Genomic DNA, 20,511 nt, shown 5'->3' on the forward strand with positions numbered 1-20,511 from the left:
AAGGAGACAAACAATTGTGGACCATTTTATTGAGCAGTTGCATCGGTTACCTACTTCCCAATCCCTCCCTGAAATTCTCCTCGAACGGGAACGTTGTGTCCAGTGCCAGTGCCAGTCACCAGTCCAACCACAATCAGAACCCCATTTTGGGCGGAGACACACCTCTGACATCCACTAATATTCCCTCGGACAGCCACAGAACTCTGGAATTATGAGTCACCAAAACCAATTTTACTTAACCTTACCCAGTGACAGTTCCATGGAGGTGTTTCCCAACAACACGTTGTGCTGTTACACGGCCAAATTACCTCAAGCCATCCCCTTAGATCACGAAGCCCATTGGGAAGTGGCTTTAGTAGAAATGATTCACCCGACCCAAGTCCTCAATGTCCTTCCCAATCAAAATAAATTTGATGTGGAAGTTCATGACGAACAAATGCAACAGTACTTGGATACCCATGGCAAATATGACAAGAAAACCCGTAACACACAAAATCCAAAGTGGACCACCTATCACTTGTTCATTCCCCCAGGCTATTATTTTAGTGGTCAACATTTGGTCAGCACCATAGCCACCAGGTTTAATGGTGTGTTTCTGAAAGCTTTGGAAAGTGTCAAAAAAAGTGTCACCCTGGAGTACCACAAAACAGCTCGTCGCTTCCTGATAAAATTTCCTGAGGGGCCCAAAATCATGTCTTTCTTATTTTGTCCTGAATTGTTTGACATGTTGGGCGGGGACATGGAGATGAAGAAGAAAGTAGAACAACAAAAAGGCGAATTACTAGTCATTTCTGACAACGATACTTTTGCCAAGTATTTTCGTACCCCGGTAGAACTGAACCAAGGACTAAATTTGATGTTCGTGTACTCCGATGTGGTGGAATACAACGTGGTGGGACACACCTCCGTACCGTTACTGCGTGTCATTCCTTTCAAAGTGGATTCTGCCGCAAACGCTGACGAGGAAGGTGGAAACACTTACCACGTCCACCGCGAATTTGTCCATCCTCACTATTTGCCGGTCAGCAAGTCGTATTTGGACACGGTCAACATTACTATAAAAGGAGATTTGGGACAAAATATTCCATTCACCAAAGGAAAAGTCACGGTGAAACTCCATTTTCGAAAACGGTTCTCTCACGATTCGTAAGTAAGTCATGTATCCAGTGTACCGAGGGGTGGCTCGACAGCGAGGACACGGTTTAGGAGACATGTTAAAATCGGCCTTTCGTTCGGTGGCCCCGGTGTTGAAACCGATGGTGACACGCGGATTGCACGCCTTGAAAGATGCGGCACTGACGCAAGGCAAAGAATTTCTCCAAAATGTCATCATCGACAAACAAAACCCTAAAGAAGCCTTCATGAGGGCAGGCAAAAATGTCTTGCTGCAAACGGGTAAAGACATTTTGGGCCGACGAGACACACCTATAAATGCCCTGCACGATACCGAGTCAAGCATTCAGCAAGGACAAGGCAGAAAGAGACGAAGAAGAAAACACCCCTTCACCAGGCTTCAAGCGAGAAAGGCCAAGAAAAGAAGAACCGTACGAGACTTAGACGTTTTCGATTATTGAGAAAAGAGACAAAAAATGATGCACCGAGAATCTTGCGCCTGTTCCAAGACGGAACTGGATCTGTTTGCCATGCCCCCCACCATGATGACCATGCAAGAATCCCAATGGGTGGAATTTCACCCCGTCTCCTCATTGACAGCCTCAGCTCCCATCGAGTTTGAAATCAAAGGACAGCCCGAAGATTACATCGATCTGAATAGCAGTTACTTGTACTTGAAAGTCAAACTTGTCGATGAGGACAATTCGACCCTAGATGGCGATGAGGTAATAGCTCCCGTCAACAATTTCATGCATTCCTTGTTTAGCGGAGTGGACTTGTACTTGAACAACAAACTGGTCAGCAGCAGCATGGATACTTACCCTTATCGAGCGTACCTGGAAAATCTCTTGACGTACGGAATAGACGCCAAGAACACTCATCTCAATGCCTGTGTGGTATGGGAAGCTGACGAAGCTGAAAAGTTTGAAAATTTAGAAACTGATGAAAAGAAAGAAAACAATGACGGATTTATAGAACGAAGAAAGAGAATCAAAGATGGACAGAGTTTAGAACTGATGGATCGTTTACATCTGGACATGTGGTTGCAAGAGAAATATTTACTAAACGGGGTCAATGTCCGCCTGAGACTGAATCGGAGCAGTGCCGCTTTCCATTTGATAGGTAATACTGTTTGCAAAACTGTCATCGAGGAAGCCAGGCTCTACGTACGTCGTGTGGAAGTGTTACCTAAAGTGGGTAACGACATCAGTCAAACGTTGAGCAGAACGACAGCCAAGTATCCCATACGAAGAGTGGAAGTGAAAACCTTCACCATTCCCAAGGGACAACGATCCATGATCGAAGATCATCTGTTCCAAGGACAGCTACCCAAGCGTTTAATCATTGGTATCGTCGAAAATGAAGCCTTCAACGGAGCTTTGGCTAAAAATCCTTTCTACTTTCAACACTTTGGCGTGTCCAAGATCGAAGTCAGTCGAGATGGCAAGACCTTGTGTACCCGACCCTTTGAGCCTAACTTTGAGAAGAAGAATTACTTGAGATCGTACTTGTCCCTGTACGAAGCCACCGGTCAGTTAGGAACCAACACCAGTCACGGTATTACGTACGAGGATTATGTAGGAGGCTATGCTTTGTGGGCTTTCGATTTCACTCCAGACCAAGGCAGCGACGAGGGACATTTCCACCCTATAAAATCAGGCCAGATTCGTGTGGAAATTCAGTTTGCAAACCGAGACCCTGATGTAACGGTGAACGTCATCCTGTATGCAGAATTCGATAATACCATAGAAATCAACAGTTTGAGAGAAGTCATCCTAGATTACTAGAAAGCCATGGAAGACTGTTGTCCCTCTTTACCTAGTGAAGAAACTTTGGAGATGGAATGTAAGGAGACCGTGGAAGGAGAAGAAGATATCATGATGAAATCGAGATGGCCAGAACAAGAAGCCCATTTAGTCTCCTGTTTTGCCAAACACTTGGTCGACAAAATAACAGAATTGATCAAGAAAAATTGCTATGGATGTCAAAACGATCATCCCAGTCAAATTCAACACGATAAATGCCTGATGTTGAGTCAAGAAGAAAAATTGGACGAGTATCTGGACGAAGCTTGGAGTCTCATCTCGAACAAAGACGTGTTGCACCAGTGGTATAAAGACTTGCGTGAACATTCTTGTCCAGCATTAACCACTCAAGAGATCCATCGCATCGAAGCTCTCCTGAATCAGAGTGAGGAAACAGAACGAATAACCGTTTATTCGTCAGACATTTTCAAGCAAAAAGTCAGGATCGAATTGACGACGTATTATTACCTGTGAAGAAGAAAACAAACACAAAAACAATGGATACCTGGGAACTTTATTACCTTTTGAACCACAGTTCGTATACGTCTTCTTGGAATCCTGTCGTCTGTGCTAAAGATGAACTCCCTCATCGCAAACCTAAAGACCATCAAGCTTACGTGATCAACACGGACGATAGTCATCTCCCAGGAACCCACTGGGTAGCCGTCTACTTTCCTCAAGAAGGCTGTGTGGAATATTTCGATTCGTACGGATTGCCCCCTTTGGAAGACGATATCATCGACTTTATGAGAAGAAATGCTCAAACCACCCGATTCAATAACGTGAAATTACAAGGCACAGATTCCTTGGTGTGTGGACAATATTGTGTGTATTTTCTGCATCATCGCAGCCTGGGCTATTCCTTAGAACATTTAGTGACTCATTTTGATCCTCGTTCTTCTGCTAGAAACGATGTGAAAGTAGATCGATGGTTTTGTGACCATTATGCTTATCTTTTGTCTCAAGCTAGGAAACGTAGTGTCCATCAATGGCCTAATGATTTCCAACAGTGGAAATCACAATTTCATTCACAACGTTGTCAGCCTTGTTTAAAGTAGATTGTATTTGAAGAAAAAAATGTTTGTGATTTGAAAAAAATTGTTTGATGTTATAGTGTTGGATTATTGTTAAAAATGTTGTTGTTTAGTGTTAAGTGATTTTTTGAATAAAAAATGTTGTGTTTAGAAAAAAATGCCTTTGTCTTTTGTTTAGCTAGAAGAATGTTGGATTGATGCTCTTTCATTTCTTACTATCCCTCTCATGAACGTTGCGGCTCGAAAACCGTGTGGGGGATGTTTTCCTTCACGTCCGCGCTTTCACTTTAAGAACCGGGTTGTTCCCAGTCTAGCCATCCATTGTCGACTCATCCTCCTAAGAAGATGTGCTCCAAACTAGCTAAGCTCAACGAAGCCTACGTGAATTTGCATAGGGTCAGACACAGTCTGATACCGAAGCCAGAAGAAATAGAGAATGTGAGAATGTTAAAAATCACTGAAGACCTGATAGAAGAGCTCTTCAGAGAAGAAATGAACAGGGAGAAAGAAGAATGGACAGAGAAGTACAGACTTCAGAGACAGCAGCAACAACAACAGCAGCAACAGCAGCAGCAACCTGAAGCTGACAGAGGCTTTGTCGATTGTCGTATCGACACCAAAGAATTCTTCTTCTCTTTCCGAAGAAGCAGACCTATCGCCAGAAAGTCTATCCTCAGAGGACATCGCATTCTTAGAAACTAAAAAAGAATGCCATAGCAAAACAAAAAAACAGCCCTTTTCAGGGCTACCCAATACTCTAGAAAAGAAATAACTATTAATTTGCCAATGTGTGTAGGTAGAGTAGTGTGAAAATAAACACTAACTCTTTTTCAAAAAAATATGAGGGTATGTGTTTGTGTGATTGTGTTTGTAAGTGAAAAAATAGGTTGGTGTGGATAGTAGATTAAAATGATGTTTGTTTTTTTGGGCTGTTAGAGGTATATATTTGGGGTTAGATTGGATTGCTTTGCGTATGTGGATAGTCTATTGAAGTGATTTATAAAAATTTTACAATAGTGATGGGTAGCATAAAAAAGTGAGTGAGTGTTTCTTTTAGGTCCGCGCGTTGTTGTTGTTGTTTCTTGGTCATGATCTAGGTAAGATGAATTTTATGTTTTTAGGGGATGTTTTCCATCACGTACGCGCTTTCAGTATAAATTGAAACTCGCTGGGCAGTCAAGCTACCCTTGTTGATTGATCAACACAGCCAGAAGAATGACTAGCAGAATAGTGAAACTGTTAGAACTCCAGATGCACCTGGAATATGCCAGGCGGATAGTAAACGAACTATCAGCGGAGGCTATAGTAGAAGAAGCAAGAATAAAGAAGGAAGAAGAGGAGAGAAGACAGAGGGAAGAGGAGGAAAAGAAAAGAGAAGAGATGATGTCGTTTAATATTCCTGAAACAGAGGATTGGGGTGCTGAAGCGAATCATCCTCCCTCTGCGCTCCCCAGAAGAAAGGTGAAAGAAGACTGGGGAAGAAGATGCGTGTGCGGCGCCAGGCCAGGAAGGTGCAACCATTAGATAGGTGCATCTGGAGTTTAAAAAACAGCCCTTTTCAGGGCTAGCCAATAGTCTAGAAAAGAAATAACTATTAATTTGCCAATGTGAGTAGGTAGAGTAGTGTGAAAATAAACACTAACTCTTTTTTAAGATAGTGTGAGGGTATGAGTTTGTGTGTTTGTGTGTTTTAGTTTGTAAGAGCTCAGGTATGTTAGTGTGAATAGTAGATTATGGATTTCTTAGCGTATGTGAAGAGTATAGTTAGGGTTTTATTATATGAAATGAGAAAGTAGGGGGATGTTTTCCTTCACGTTCGCGCGATGTTGGGTCATCATCTAGGTAAGATCCATTTTATGTTTTAGGGGGATGTTTTCCTTCACGTTCGCGCTTTTCGTATAAGAAGCCACAGTGCTCGTTGTTCAAACCATTCTGCAAAGAATACAAAGAAGATGGCTTCTAACCAAATGGACAAATTACAAACCTTGCAAGACGTTTTAGACAACTTAGGAATAATGGAACAGATGCTAATAAGACTGGTTGAAGACCATTATTCCTATAGTCCCCATCGTGTGAAGATGGAAATTAACAATTTAAGGAAAGCAAAGGACAAGATTAGTGGTGTCATGAAAGAGATCAAGGAGGAGAAGGAGGATGAAGAGGAAAAGATAAGAATAAGAACATGGAACGAAAAAATTGAAAAAGAAGAGGAAAATGAGAAGAGGAAGAAAGAAGAAGAGGAGGAAGAGAAGAAAGAAGAGAAGGAGAAAAAAAAGAAGAGAAAGAGTGTTGGAGCTAAAATAAGAAGTTGGTGGAGGAAAAGAAGAAATTAGAAGAAGAAGAAAACCCAAAGGCCCTTTTCAGGGCCAGCCATATTTCTCGAAAAGAGATAGCCTTTCCATTGCCTACCCCTTTTTTTATTTTTTTTAAATTTAAAAAAAAAATCCCATGTTAAATTTCCCTTGTCGCTAGACAAGCCCAGGGTTTTTTCCCATGTTAATTCCCCTTGTCGCTAGAGTGGCCCACGATTTTTCTCCATGTTAAATTTCCATTGTCGCTAGAGTGGCCCAGGGGTCTCTGTAATGCTAATTCCCATTGTCGCTAGGGTGGCCCCCTTCACTACTTACAAACAATCCAAAACGCCTTTTCTAGTATCCCCACAACAACTATCAGAAGAAAGGGGTAGGGTATGAAAGAAGACGAAATGTCATAACATACTACCAGATATTACTTACACCATTCGTCATCCTATAAACATACGATCCAACAATTTATACACACTATTCCAATTTTTTTACGATGATTGAATAGTGTACGTGTGTGAGTGCGCGTGTGTTTATCGATATGATAAAAAACAAAGACAAAGAATTTTTAATAAAAGCGAGTAGTGACCAAAGTTTATGGTCACTCGCACAGGTCGCTTTGTCCTATCTTCATACATAGCTACTGTGAGCAACATGTACGCAATAAAAACAACCTCCATAACCTATGCTTCAGTTAAAACAACGAGGTAACCATTTACATCAGTTTCTAAAGACAATGTGACTAGAGAAAAAATATATTATTATTATTATTCATGTTAATGTTACTATTGTATATTGAAAATGGTAGATGTTTGAGAGCAATAGAATTAACACTGTGTTGTCGAGAAAGAGAGAACATTAACATCACGAGCGCACTCTCACGAGACAATTTGTATTACTTGGTAAAAACGTAGTGTTATACTGTGCTAATATTTTGCGTTATACCTACTCCCAGAGATGTCATATTTAGCTGCACATGCCTGGAGACTCTTACAAACATTCTTACGAAACCAAACCCCAAACCAAAGACGAGAAAGAAGCACCAACATAAAATCTTGTTCTATAGCTTTCTTAAATCAACTAAGAGAAAATAAATCAAACTCTGTTGCAATTTTTTTTATCCCCTAAACGGATGTATGTACGCTGATTGCGGAAAAGGGTGAGTTATACGCAAGTTATCCTTATGCTGCAAAACGAAAATGAGGGCCTTTTTTATTGTGCTGTTATTTTCATCTTCGAGAAATGGCCTATCCAATGCTGAAAAGTCGAGACAGCTTGCAATGTGAAAATAGGATTACTCATAAACAAAACTAAGATATCTGTCATGCATAAACACATCTCATCTTATATTTACCCCTTTGAAGACATCAAGTTCTACATTTTTAGAGGTACGTTTTAAATAAAATTAAAAAACTAAGGTTACATTTCTTGTGACTACTGACACATGTTTGAGGTACCTAAAATCCGGGACAAAGACTACTAGGATTTAAATCTGAATCATATTACAGGAAACTAAGGTACGTTTTTGTGTGTTTACGGAAAAGAGAGAATAAACATTACGAGAGAGAGAAAGAGAGAGAGAAAATCACGTATTCCTTTTAAAAATATCAAGACACCTATATTTGAATGATATATTTCCCCTATGAATTGCAAATACTCGCTTGCCATTTTTAAAAGTCACTCCGACAGGAAAAACATCAACCGTTTCTTATTTGGCAAAATATCAGAAGAGTGAACTGGAGACACAGTCGACTACTATCTTTCTTTCGAAGATGTCTATATAACGTTTTCAAAAACTATTACGTACAAACATTCCGTGATGTATTTTGCAATTAGACTGACAAGTTCCATTGATCTCAAATTGTACGAATGTTTGTGGGTTTTGTTTGTTGCAAAGCGGCTAGTGGTTAGGCGTCTGATCTTGTCACTGCTTGAATAGCTACTGAAGTCGATTTGAAGCTAAGGCGGTGAGACAATTTTAATAGCCAATGAAATAAGTTACAATGAGTGATGCCTTGTTTTGTTCTAAACCAGTGTGGCAAAATAATACATAAGCTCTAGTGTTTTACCATTACAGGGCAGACAGACTAGAGAATGAATTTGAAATCCTCTCTTGTGTGGTTACCATTTATTTCTTGCCACACTGTATACTAAATTGTCAAATTATTCGTTCGCGCTTTTGAAATGGAGGGGTTTATGCTCAGGAGTAAACTCGAGTGTTATGCCATACCCTGCGACATCATCGATGCAGCACGTCATGGTCGCTTCTCTACTACCACAGAAAGTGATGATGTGCGTGAATCACAATATGGATGCGCAAGCGATGCCGTTTATTTCCGTTCTCCATGCAACTTTACTGGTTTTTATAGTCAACGTGATGCCGCGCGTTAACCACCCACGGATCCCATCCCTACGTGTGCAAACAACTCGGAATATCACCGCTACCTTAACGAAATGCATCCGTGAAAGAAGAATAAACGTTGCCTGTGTTTTTTTCCTGGATATTGCGTTTTTAACAGTCGAGTGCAAACGTTCTAGGGAAAGTGGTCTAAAGATCTGAATGTACCTAAACCCGAACAATTAGCCATAGCAGGACTTATCTAGTTGGGAGAAGGAGATCAAGTCAAGTGTTTTAGTTGTGGTGTATCACTTCATGAATGGGATCAGAAAGGTGCGGATTTCCTGGACATGCTCGATGGGCTCAGCACAATGAATATTTTGTTTTGTTTTGACCCAAGTGATATAGGTTTAAATATTTGAACTATGGCTATCGAAGATGTACGTCCGTGTGAAGAAGACATTAATCGAACATTATCTACATTCTAAACTTACAAAGAAGTGTGAATAGCTAGCTAATTTCACAAATGGAAAGATGTACGTGACTTGAAACGTTTTGGCTTCGATACTTAGACGCAGGAAATTTCTGACTATGTCAAAGATATGTGCAATTGATCCAAATAATGAAGCGGACGTGAAACTCAAAAGTAAACACGACACTAACACCCATGTTAGACACAGTGGTATAATATCCCGACACAGAGGTAATCCAAGTTCACGACTGTACCGTCGTCTACATCAACAGCAATGAAAGACCATCCTTGGATGAAAACAAAATTTGAGACTGTGAATGATGTAGAGACTATTAAAAAAAAAAAAACATTTGAGACTGTCCCTAAATCCTTTTGATCGACACTGTTGTAAGCTGATTTGTTTATATGTAGCTTTGACCATTTTAATTAGTAAATTATTGCAGTAATTTGTCTATTATCTCTTTGTTGGTTCCAAATTTTAAATTTGATTGAAAACATTCAACGTGCATAAAAAGTATAAAATATCTTGTGTTGTCGATGTAAGTACAAAACAAAGTAGGCATGCACTAAAGTTTACTAGATTTATCCAAACAACAATTGTCACACCTCTATATCTACTTATGTTTGTCATAATGACTTGCTCTGCTTAACATTTGCCAAAATGTCTACGAGACAATAGAAAGCTATATTGCTTTAGTTTTGCACAGACTCTCCACTTCACGCGTGTCACGAGAAAACTTTCTATCCAACTTTCGTCAATTTCCAATCAACGCATACATGCAACTTAATAACAATTCTTCGCTTCATACAGACCGCCAAACTCACTAGTTTGACAAAGAAACTTGTGTAGCCCTTCTTTCTACTTATGTAAATGTCTGTTGTCAAAATGTCAAATTGACAAAAATATCTGTATAACTCACCCTATTTCATAATCATTGTAGAGCCAATACATGAATTGTGAGATGTAACCATATGTGACCTTTTTTCTCTCAGTTGATTTAAGAGTACTATAGAACAAGACTTTGTTTAGGTGCTGTTTTTTCATCCTTGGTTTGGAGTATTTTGTAACAATGTTTCTTGTTTACAATAGTCTCCAGGCGTGTGAAGCTGAACGTGACATCTCTTAAATTTGGAAGTGGGCATAAAGCAAAATGTTGCTGCAGTCAGTCGACAATAAATATAACACTAAATACGAACTGACACTGAATAATTGTCGCACAGAATACATAGTTTTCTCTATAACATCATAAACAGGTTACTTCATGTTAATTTCTCCTTGTCCTAAATGGCCTCAAAAGTAACACATCAAAAACTGGCGTCATATTTTGTCTTGTACCATCTTCTATAGTCACTAGAAAGTAATGTTAATTATCTCCCTTGTGCGTGCATTCGTAATGTTTCTCTGCAGCATATTATTACTTCTATCTCTCTCAACATATCTACCACATTCTTCTTAAAATCATGATAATAATAGTAATAATAATAATGCTTGTGTACACTTTGCTTACGGTAGTTATTCATATAACGAATTCTAAAAGATCTGTGCGAGTGACAATAAACTTTAGCCACTACTCTCGTTTACTAAATAAATCTTTGTTTTGATTGTTATAACATGGATAAATGCACATGCACTCACACATACGTACACTATTCAATCCTGGCAAAAATAGTTTGGATAGTGTGTATGGATTGTTGGATATTATGTTTATGGGGTGATGGATAGTGTGTATGGATTGTAGGATATTATGTTTATGGGGTGATGGATAGTTTGTATGGATTGTAGGATATTATGTTTATGGGGTGATGGATAGTGTGTATGGATTGTAGGATATTATGTTTATGGGGTGATGGGTAGTGTGTATGGATTGTAGGATATTATGTTTATGGGGTGATGGATAGTGTGTATGGATTGTAGGATAATATGTTTATGGGGTGATGGATAGTGTGTATGGATTGTAGGATATTATGTTTATGGGGTGATGGATAGTGTGTATGGATTGTAGGATAATATGTTTATGGGCTGATGGATAGTGTGTATGGATTGTAGGATATTATGTTTATGGGGTGATGGATAGTGTGCATGGATTGTAGGATAGTGTGTTTATGGGGTGATGGATAATGTGTATGGATTGTAGGATATTATGTTTATGGGGTGATGGATAGTGTGTATGGATTGTAGGATAGTATGTTTATGGGGTGTTGGGTGTTGTAGGTAATATGTGTTAGTATGTTTGTGACATTTCATCTCCTTCATTTATCTCATACTCCTTTCGTCTGATGTGGTGTTGTATTTTGATGGATAATATGTTTGTTGCATTACATGTACTTTGTTTCAAATCTGTCCCGTTTTGGTTGATTTTTAATGTGTGTATATGGGTTGTTGGATGGTGTAGATAATAGGATGGATTGTATGCTTGTGAGATTTCATATCATCCTTTTAAACTCTACCCTAACCATAGACGTTATGGAATGTGTGTATGGAATGTGGGATAGTGTAGATGGTGTGATGGATAGTATGTTTGTAAGATCACATCTCTTTATTTCAAATAATGTTGTATGATGTAGGTAGTGTGTGATAGTATGTTTGTGAGATTTAATCTCTCAGTTTTGGATTGTGTGTATGGTGTGTTGGATGATATATAGCTATTCCCATGTTAAATTTCCGTAGACCATTATACATTTTGGATCGTAATAAAGTCCGGTACAATTTCGGAATTTTAATACTACTTTTAATCTCGTTGTTTGGAATATTAATATAATTGTTTAAAAATATGCTAACACATCTACTTTTGGGATGTGTATGAGGTTTTCAATTATGTAGGTGGTGTGCGATAGTATGTTTGTAAGATTTAATCTAATTTATTTAAAATCTATGCCAAATCAAGGGGTTGTGGATTCTCTTTGATATGTTGCATGGTATAGATGATGTGCTGGATAGCATGTTTTGTGAGATTTCATATCCTTCTTATTCATTCCCCATTTTTTATTCTGATATGTGTCGTGGGGACATTAGACAAGGCGTTTTAGATTGTGTGTTTTGATTGTTTGATCTTACAGATGGTATGATGGAGAGAGAGTATGTTTGTTGGATAACATGTAATTGGTTTGAATCCTGCATTTAAGTCTGATAATTAGTATGTGGAGATAAATTAATTAATTTTGTATTGTGTTTATGGTGTAGTGGACGGTATAGATGGTGTAATGGATAGCATGTTTGTTACATGTAATCTCCTTGGTTTCAACCCTTCCCCATTTGGTCTGAAAGATGGCATATGGAGACAATAGGAGTAATGCTTAGATTGTGTGTATGAGATACTGGATGGTGTAGGTGGTATGTTTGGTAGTATGTGTGATTTCGTCACTTTTCTTTTAACATTACCTCCTTCTTGGGATGGTTGTTGTGGGCACTCTAAAGAGGACATTTTGGATTGTGTGTATGGTGTGTTGGATGATATATAGCTATTCCCATGTTAAATTAAAGTAGACCATTATACATTGTGGATAGTAATAAAAACGTTTTGTGCTGGATGGTAAATGTGGTGTACTTCCTTACTCATAAAAAATGGGAGTGTTTTGGATTGTGTCTGTGTGTATAGCGTGTTAGATGGTAGAGGTGATGTGATGGATTATGTGTGAGATTTGATCTTCTTTGAAACTCTACGCTAAGACAAGGCATTTTGGATAATTTTCACTCTCCATTAAAGTCCTGTACAATTTCGGAATTTTAATACTACTTTTAATCTCAGTGATTGGAATATTAATGTTTCAGATTTTCTCAGACTATGCTAGAGTCCGGAATATGTTCATGAGTGTCTTACTACTTTTAGTCTAATCCAATGTAATTTAATAGTTTTAGTCTCGGTTAAATTCTGGGACAATGTTGTATCGTTATTTTTAGTCACATCCATTTTAGTGTTGGATTGCCCTTGGTTAAAGCTATTTATAGCGTAATAACAAGATAGTTATGTCTTACTTATGTGATCTGTATTTTGTATGTGTGTGCTCTATGTTGACAACACCTAAAATGTTACCAAACGTGTTGCTTCTCTCAGTGTTTTCTGTCTCAGTGTTTTTTTCTGTATAGTTATGTTTTTCAAATCAAACACAAAACCCGTTCTCCTAATAAATACAGGTGCCACCAGTAGGCTTTACTTCCCCCAAATGTCCCAAGCCCCTGCAAGAGTCCCAAAACTGGGTCGCAATAGTCCCAACGCAGAGTCGTACCGATCCTCCCGATGGTAAACCTATAGACTCATTTTCACATAAAAAGTTCCGTTTGGGTCTCAAGTGCAAATAATTAGATCGCTTATACTTCTACTTACCTCTTGCTATTTGTCTTCGGTGCATGTATGCTTTATCACTGTGCAGTAAGTCGACATATATCAGTTTAGCCCCGCAAAAAAACGGTGTAAATAGGACCTAACATCCTACGTCACACCTCACATGCCATGTCATGAATAGTCATTTCAGAGATAACCACGGCAACTAATTAGCATATTAAGTTTCTTAAATATCAAACAAGTCCGGCTTCAGAGTGAGAGGCGGTTCATTGGAATGCTGCGTAAATAACTCTTGATTTACAGCTAGCTTTACGTAAATGGAGCTTGTGGTTTAATTATTTCTTGCCAGAAACTGTCATTTAGCCTTATCAGCATTTTAATTTGCAACACATCACAGGTTATGCAGTATAATAATTTTCATCCACCATAAATTTACATACAGGTATCAATTCATTATTTATTGCACTTTGTCACTTCGTATTACTCACTTGTCAGTGAGAAAAAAATAGCCGTGCTACATGTTTAGCTGGAGACAGAAAGAAATTAGCACAACGATCAATATGAGTGCCCTTCGTAGCGATGTTCAATTGGAACGATATATAAGCAAAAGATCCAAATATGTATAGAATTCAGGAAAACAAAGAACTGTTTCCACTGCACTCCATTGTACCACTTAGCGAAATTGTGCAAATTGAATCAACAATGCCCATACTTAGTGAAGTAAATCGAAGGTATGACAAAACATATATCGCATCTCCCATTACAAATACCTTACTTAGCCCTATAGAACGAGTCCGGAGAGAACGGCCATTGAGACAGAGAGAGAAGGCGAACAATGTTACATACCAATTACCACAGAATCAATCAAAACCATACCAGAGAACAAAACTTCAGTGCCAGTGCCAGGCCTAAAAACGAGAAATAGGGACGTAAAATCGTGGAGGTAAAGCTAACTTGAAAACAGTCGAGATAGAGGGAAAAAAAGGAGAGCCGCTAAAGGTGAACCTCATTAAAGATCGAAAGATAAAAAAGAGGGGAACCAAGATAAAGTGAGCGGGATTGTCAAGACCTCAAACAAATGGGGAGGGCACCACATGACTATCTTAGCCATAAGCGATGACCAAAGAAAAGAAAATCAAAAGAGTAGGAAGAAAGAACTCCACAATTCAATAAAGGACACAAACTAAAATAGCGGTGAATACAAAACAAACGTGATTGAAATAAAACAAGAAAAAACCTAACGAAACATGCAACGCAAGTAATAGTGAAACCATATAGAAAATAACAATACCTAATATGTAATAACGGGATACAATGAGAGTAGAAAACCACAACATTTTACTAGTTTAATATTCTAAAATTTGCTTCCTGGTACAAAATTATTTCATATAATATAAATTAAAAAATATATAAGAAACTTGTACTAATAAAGCACTTATGTTTAACTTATCCATTATTACATGGCATTCCTTCCAGAAATGGGAATGAACACCCTGAAAGAAAAAACGTTTATTTAAAAACATAATTACATGCAATTGTGAGAACAGGGAGATTTGATTGAATGCATTAAAAAGGACAAGAGATATATACAAGAGAAGAAATAAGAAGAAGTAAAAGTAGGGAATTACTGTAACTTAATATAACTATATTATAATACAGAACAAAGCTATGATAATATAAGAAAAATACCGTTAATATAAACAATTATACACAACAAAAAGCATAAATATGACACTTTGGAGAAATGTCGTAAGGGCGTCATTTTCCCAAAATCAAATGAGGAGAAGAAGGAAAAAAATATTATGCAACTAAATAAGGACAAATTCCCAGATAACGGTGGTTTATCATCAAATTTCTATAAAACATTTTAATCAGATCTATTCCAATACATGAAATGGTATGCAATAATATATGTTCAATAACGAAATGAAACATTTTGTTTTTAAATACTGATTACAAAATATTAAGTAAAATGATATCAAGTAGAATAAAAGAAAATAATTACCTAAAAATAAAATCTATTCTTCTGAGGAAAGAAAACTACAAATAGCAAATAATACTCTGTTAATCAAACTTATATTACGCTATATTAAAACGAGTGGAGAACATAGTACAATAATGTTCATCGACCGTGAAAAGGCTCTTGATATGACGAAACAAAATTATATGCAGAAAATTTTAAATATAATTGTTTTTGATTACAAATATTGCAACTAAATTGAACTACTATATGACACTATACACTCCATAGCACAAATGGAATAGCCATTACTACATTATTTAAGATGGAACAATTAGCAAGGAAAGGATGTGCTTTATCAATGATGTTATATGTGATTGCAACAGAAGTTTAAGTATTTGAATATCAAATGCTTGCACAAACATTTTTGTGTGTATATATAGAAAAAGAGACATAATAACAATTAAACCTTTTACAACGAGATAATGACCTAATTGGTGCATATAGAAACAATAATTTAGAAAAGAGAGATTATACATATAACTATAACCAGACAGATGGAGGCAGAATTGACAAATTCTACATTGCTGAAAAATGTGAATAGAATGAAGACAAGTTCGTGCGACATTTATAAGGATATAATATTTCACCATTATCCCATCCATTTCACTTCCCAGCAGGGGGGAAAAGTATACGGGGTCAGGAAACAACATGGAAATTAAACAATTCAGTCTTAGAAACTGAATACTATTATACAGAAAGACAACAATTACAGTAGTAAGGTGGGGCACCCTAGGGACAATGGGACTTAGCATTAAAAAGACCCCTGGGCAACTCTAGGGACAATGGAAATTTAACATGGAGAAAAATCGTGGGTTACTCTAGGGACAATGGGAATTTAACATAGAGTTTAGGTCTGTCTAGGGACAAGGGAAATTAACATGGGGAATAGAGTTTGGGCTTTTGGGATTTTTTTTTTAAAATTTTTTTTAAATTTAAATTTAACTTTAAATTTAAATTTAAAAAAAGGGGTAGGCAATGGAAAGGCTATCTCTTTTCGAGAAATATGGCTGGCCCTGAAAAGGGCCTTTGGGTTTTCTTCTTCTTCTTCTGCTTCTAGTTTCTTCTTTTTCTCCACCAAGTTCTTATTTTATCTCCAACACTCTTTCTCTTCTTTTCTTTCTTTTTTTTCTCCTGCTCTTCTTTCTTCTTCTCTTCCTCCTCTTCTTTCTTCCTCTTTTCATTTTCTTCTTCTTTTTCAATTTTTTCATTCCATGCTCTCATCCTTATCCTTTCCTCTTCATCCTCCTTCTCCTCCTTTATTTCTTTCAACAGATCACTGATGATTACCTTCATTTTTCGTAAATTCTTTATCTCCATCTTCACTCGATGGGGACTATAAGAATAGTGATCCTCGTTTAGGTTAACCAACATTTGCTCTATCATTCCTAAATTGTCGAGGACGTTTTGCAATTTTTCCATTTTGTCCATTTGGTTAGAAGCCATCTTCTTTTTTTATTCTTTGCAGAATGGTTTGAACGACGAATACTGTGGGTTCTTATACGAAAAACGCGGACGTGAAGGAAAACATCCCCCTACTTTTTCATTTCATATAATAAAACCCAAACTATACTTTCTCATTTCATATAATAAAAACCCAAACTATACTCTCCACATACGCTAAGAAACAATAAACAAAATCCATAATCTACTATCCACACAATCTTACGTGAGCGCTTACAAAACCCAAACTATACTCTTCACATACGCTAAGAACAATAAACAAATCCATAATCTACTATTCACACAATCGTACGTGAGCGGGTACAAACACAAACACACAAACACATACGCTAAGAAACAATAAACAAAATCCATAATCTACTATCCACACAATCGTACGTGAGCGGTTACAAAACCCAAACTATACTCTCCACATACGCTAAGAACAATAAACAAATCCATAATCTACTATCCACACAATCGTACGTGAGCGCTTACAAAACCCTAACTATACTCTCCACATACGCTAAGAAACAATAAACAAAATCCATAATCTACTATCCACACAATCGTACGTGAGCGCTTACAGAACCCTAACTATACTCTTCACCTACGCTAAGAAACAATAAAGAAACCCATAATCTACTATTCCCACAAACATACCTTAGCTCTTACAAGCACCAACACACAAACACATACCCTCACACTATCTTAAAAAGGAGTTAGTGTTTATATTCACACTACTCTACCTACACATTGGCAAATTGATGGTTATTTCTTTTCTAGAGTATTGGGTAGCCCTGAAAAGGGCTGTTTTTTTTTGTTTGGAACTTCATGGACACCTGGTTAATGGTGGCACCTTCCAGGCCTGGCGTCGCATACACATCTTGTCCCCCAGTTACTTTTTACCTTTTTGGGGGAGAGAGCAGAGGCAGGATATGTCGCTTCAGAATCCCAATTTTCGCTCTCTGGGATTCTGAAATTTCTTCTTCTCTCCTTTTCCTCCTCCTCCTCTTCTTTGTATCTTCTCTCCTCCTCTTTGTATCTTCTTTCCTCTTCTTCTTTATATCTTCTCTCCTCCTCTTCTTTGTTTCTTCTTTCCTCCTCCTCTCTTATCCTTCCCTCATCCACAATGGCTTCCGCGGCCAGTTCATTTAATATGCGCCTGGCATATTCCAGATGCACATGAAGTTCCAACAGTTTCTCCAGTCTCGTGTTCATTTTTGGTGTTGATCAATCAACAAGGGTAGCTGGACTGCCGAACGAGTTTCAATTTATAGTGAAAGCGCGGACGTGATGGAAAACATCCCCCTAAAAACATAAAATTGATCTTACCTAGATCATAACCAAAAAAAAACAACAACGCGCGGACCTAAAAGAAACACTCACTCACTTTTTTATGCTACCCATCACTATTTTAAAATTTTTTATAAATCACTTCAATAGACTATCCACATACGCAAAGCAATCCAATCTAACCCCAAATTTACACCTCAAACACCAAAAAAAAAAAAGACATCATTTTAATCTACTATCCATACCAACTTACTTAACCACTTACAAACACAAACACACAAACACATACCCTCACATTTTTTTAAAAAAGAGTTAGTGTTTATTTTCACACTACTCTACCTACACACATTGGCAAATCGATTGTTATTTCTTTTCTAGAGTATTGGGTAGCCCTGAAAAGGGCTGGTTTTTTTTTTTTTTTTTGTTTTGCTATGGCATTCTTTTTAGTTTCTAAGAATGCGATGTCCTCTGAGGATAGACTTTCTGGCGATAGGTCTGCTTCTTCGGAAAGAGAAGAAGAACTCTTTGGTGTCGATACGACAATCGACAAAGCCTCTGTCAGCTTCAGGTTGCTGCTGCTGCTCTTGTTGTTGTTGTTGCTGCTGTCTCTGAAGTCTGTACTTCTCTGTCCATTCTTCTTTTTCCCTGTTCATTTCTTCTCTGAAGAGCTCTTCTATCAGGTCTTCAGTGATTTTTAACATTCTCACATTCTCTATTTCTTCTGGCTTCGGTATCAGACTGTGTCTGACCCTATGCAAATTCACGTAGGCTTCGTTGAGTTTAGCTAGTTTGGAGCACATCTTCTTAGGAGGATGAGTCGACAATGGATGGTTAGACTGGAAACAACCCGGTTCGTAAAGTCAAAGAGCGTACGTGAAGGAAAACATCCCCCACACGGTTTTTGAGTCGCAACGTTTAGTGAGTGTCATGAGAGGGATAGTAAGAAATGAAAGAGCATCAATCCAACATTCTTATAGCTAAACAAAAGACAAAGGCATTTTTTTCAAAACACAACATTTTTTATTCAAAAATCACTTAACACTAAACAACAACTCTAACATTTTTTAACAATAATCCAACAATATAACATCAAACAATTTTTTCAAAACACAACATTTTTTATTCAAAAATCACTTAACACTAAACAACAACTCTAACATTTTTTAACAACAATGCAACACTAAAAGTTTCTCCACTAGGTAAAGAGGGATAACAGTCTTCCATGGTTTCTAGTAATCTAGGATGACTTCTCTCAAACTGTTGATTTCTATGGTATTATCGAATTCTGCATACAGGATGACGTTCACCGTTTCATCAGGGTCTCGGTCTTTAAACTGAATTTCCACACGAATCTGGCCGGATTTTATAGGGTGGAAATGTCCCTCGTTGCTGCCTTGGTCTGGAGTGAAATCGAAAGCCCACAAAGCGTAGCCTCCTGCATAATCCTCGTACGTAATACCGTGACTGGTATTGGTTCCTAACTGTCCGGTGGCTTCGTACAAGGACAAGTACGATCTCAAGTAATTCTTCTTGGTAAAGTCAGGTTCGAAAGGTCGGGTACACAAGGTCTTGCCATCGCGACTGACTTCGATTTTGGACACGCCAAAGTGTTGAAAGTAGAAAGGATTTTTTTCGGCAGCTCCGTTGAAGGCTGTATTCTCGACGATACCAACGATCAAACGTTTGGGTAACTGTCCTTGGAACAGATGATCTTCGATCATGGATCGCTGTCCCTTGGGAATGGTGAAGGTTTTCACTTCCACGCGTCGTATGGGATACTTGGCGGTCGTTCTGCTCAACGTCTGACTGATGTCGTTTCCCACTTTAGGTAACACTTCCACACGGCGTACGTAGAGTCTGGCTTCTAGGATTTTGGTTTTGTAACCGTCACTATCAGCCATCAAATGGAAAGCGGCACTGCTACGATTCAGTCTCAGGCGGACATCCACCCCGTTCAGCAAATACTTTTCTTGCAACCACATGTCCAAATGCAAACGATCCATCAGTTCTAAACTTGTGTCGGCTCCCGTGATTCTCTTTCTTCGTTCTACAAATCCATCATTGTTGTCTTTCTTTTCATCAGTTTCCAATATTTCAAACTTGGTAGGTTCGTCAGCTTCCCATACCACACAGGCATTGAGATGAGTGTTCTTGGCATCTATTCCGTACGTCAAGAGATTTTCCAGGTAGGCACGATAAGGGTAAGTATCCATGCTGCTACTGACCAGTTTGTTATTCAAGTACAAGTCCACTCCACTGAACAAGGAATGCATGAAATTGTTGACGGGAGCTACTGCTTCATCGTCTATAGCACCTCCAGTCTTATCTAGAATTTTGACTTTCAGGTACAAGTAACTGCTATTCAGATCGATGTAATCTTCGGGCTGTCCTTTGATTTCAAACTCGA

The 20,511-nt window shown here is 38.1% G+C and overlaps 1 protein-coding gene across 1 annotated transcript in view; it reads right to left on the bottom strand.

Moving 5' to 3' along the window:
- Positions 1-13,599, bottom strand: part of LOC149782670 (uncharacterized) — a 69,464-nt gene extending 55,865 nt beyond the window's left edge. The window contains exon 1 of the mRNA XM_089934162.1: positions 13,388-13,599. The gene's annotated coding sequence lies outside the window, so the exon portion shown is untranslated. The remainder of the gene's footprint in view (positions 1-13,387) is intronic.
- Positions 13,600-20,511: the final 6,912 nt, after the last annotated feature.

The sequence above is a fragment of the Sinohyriopsis cumingii genome, chromosome 15 (genome assembly GCF_028554795.1).
Source record: "Sinohyriopsis cumingii isolate HCF-2022 chromosome 15, ASM2855479v2, whole genome shotgun sequence".
Classification (NCBI taxonomy): Eukaryota; Metazoa; Mollusca; class Bivalvia; order Unionida; family Unionidae; genus Sinohyriopsis; species Sinohyriopsis cumingii.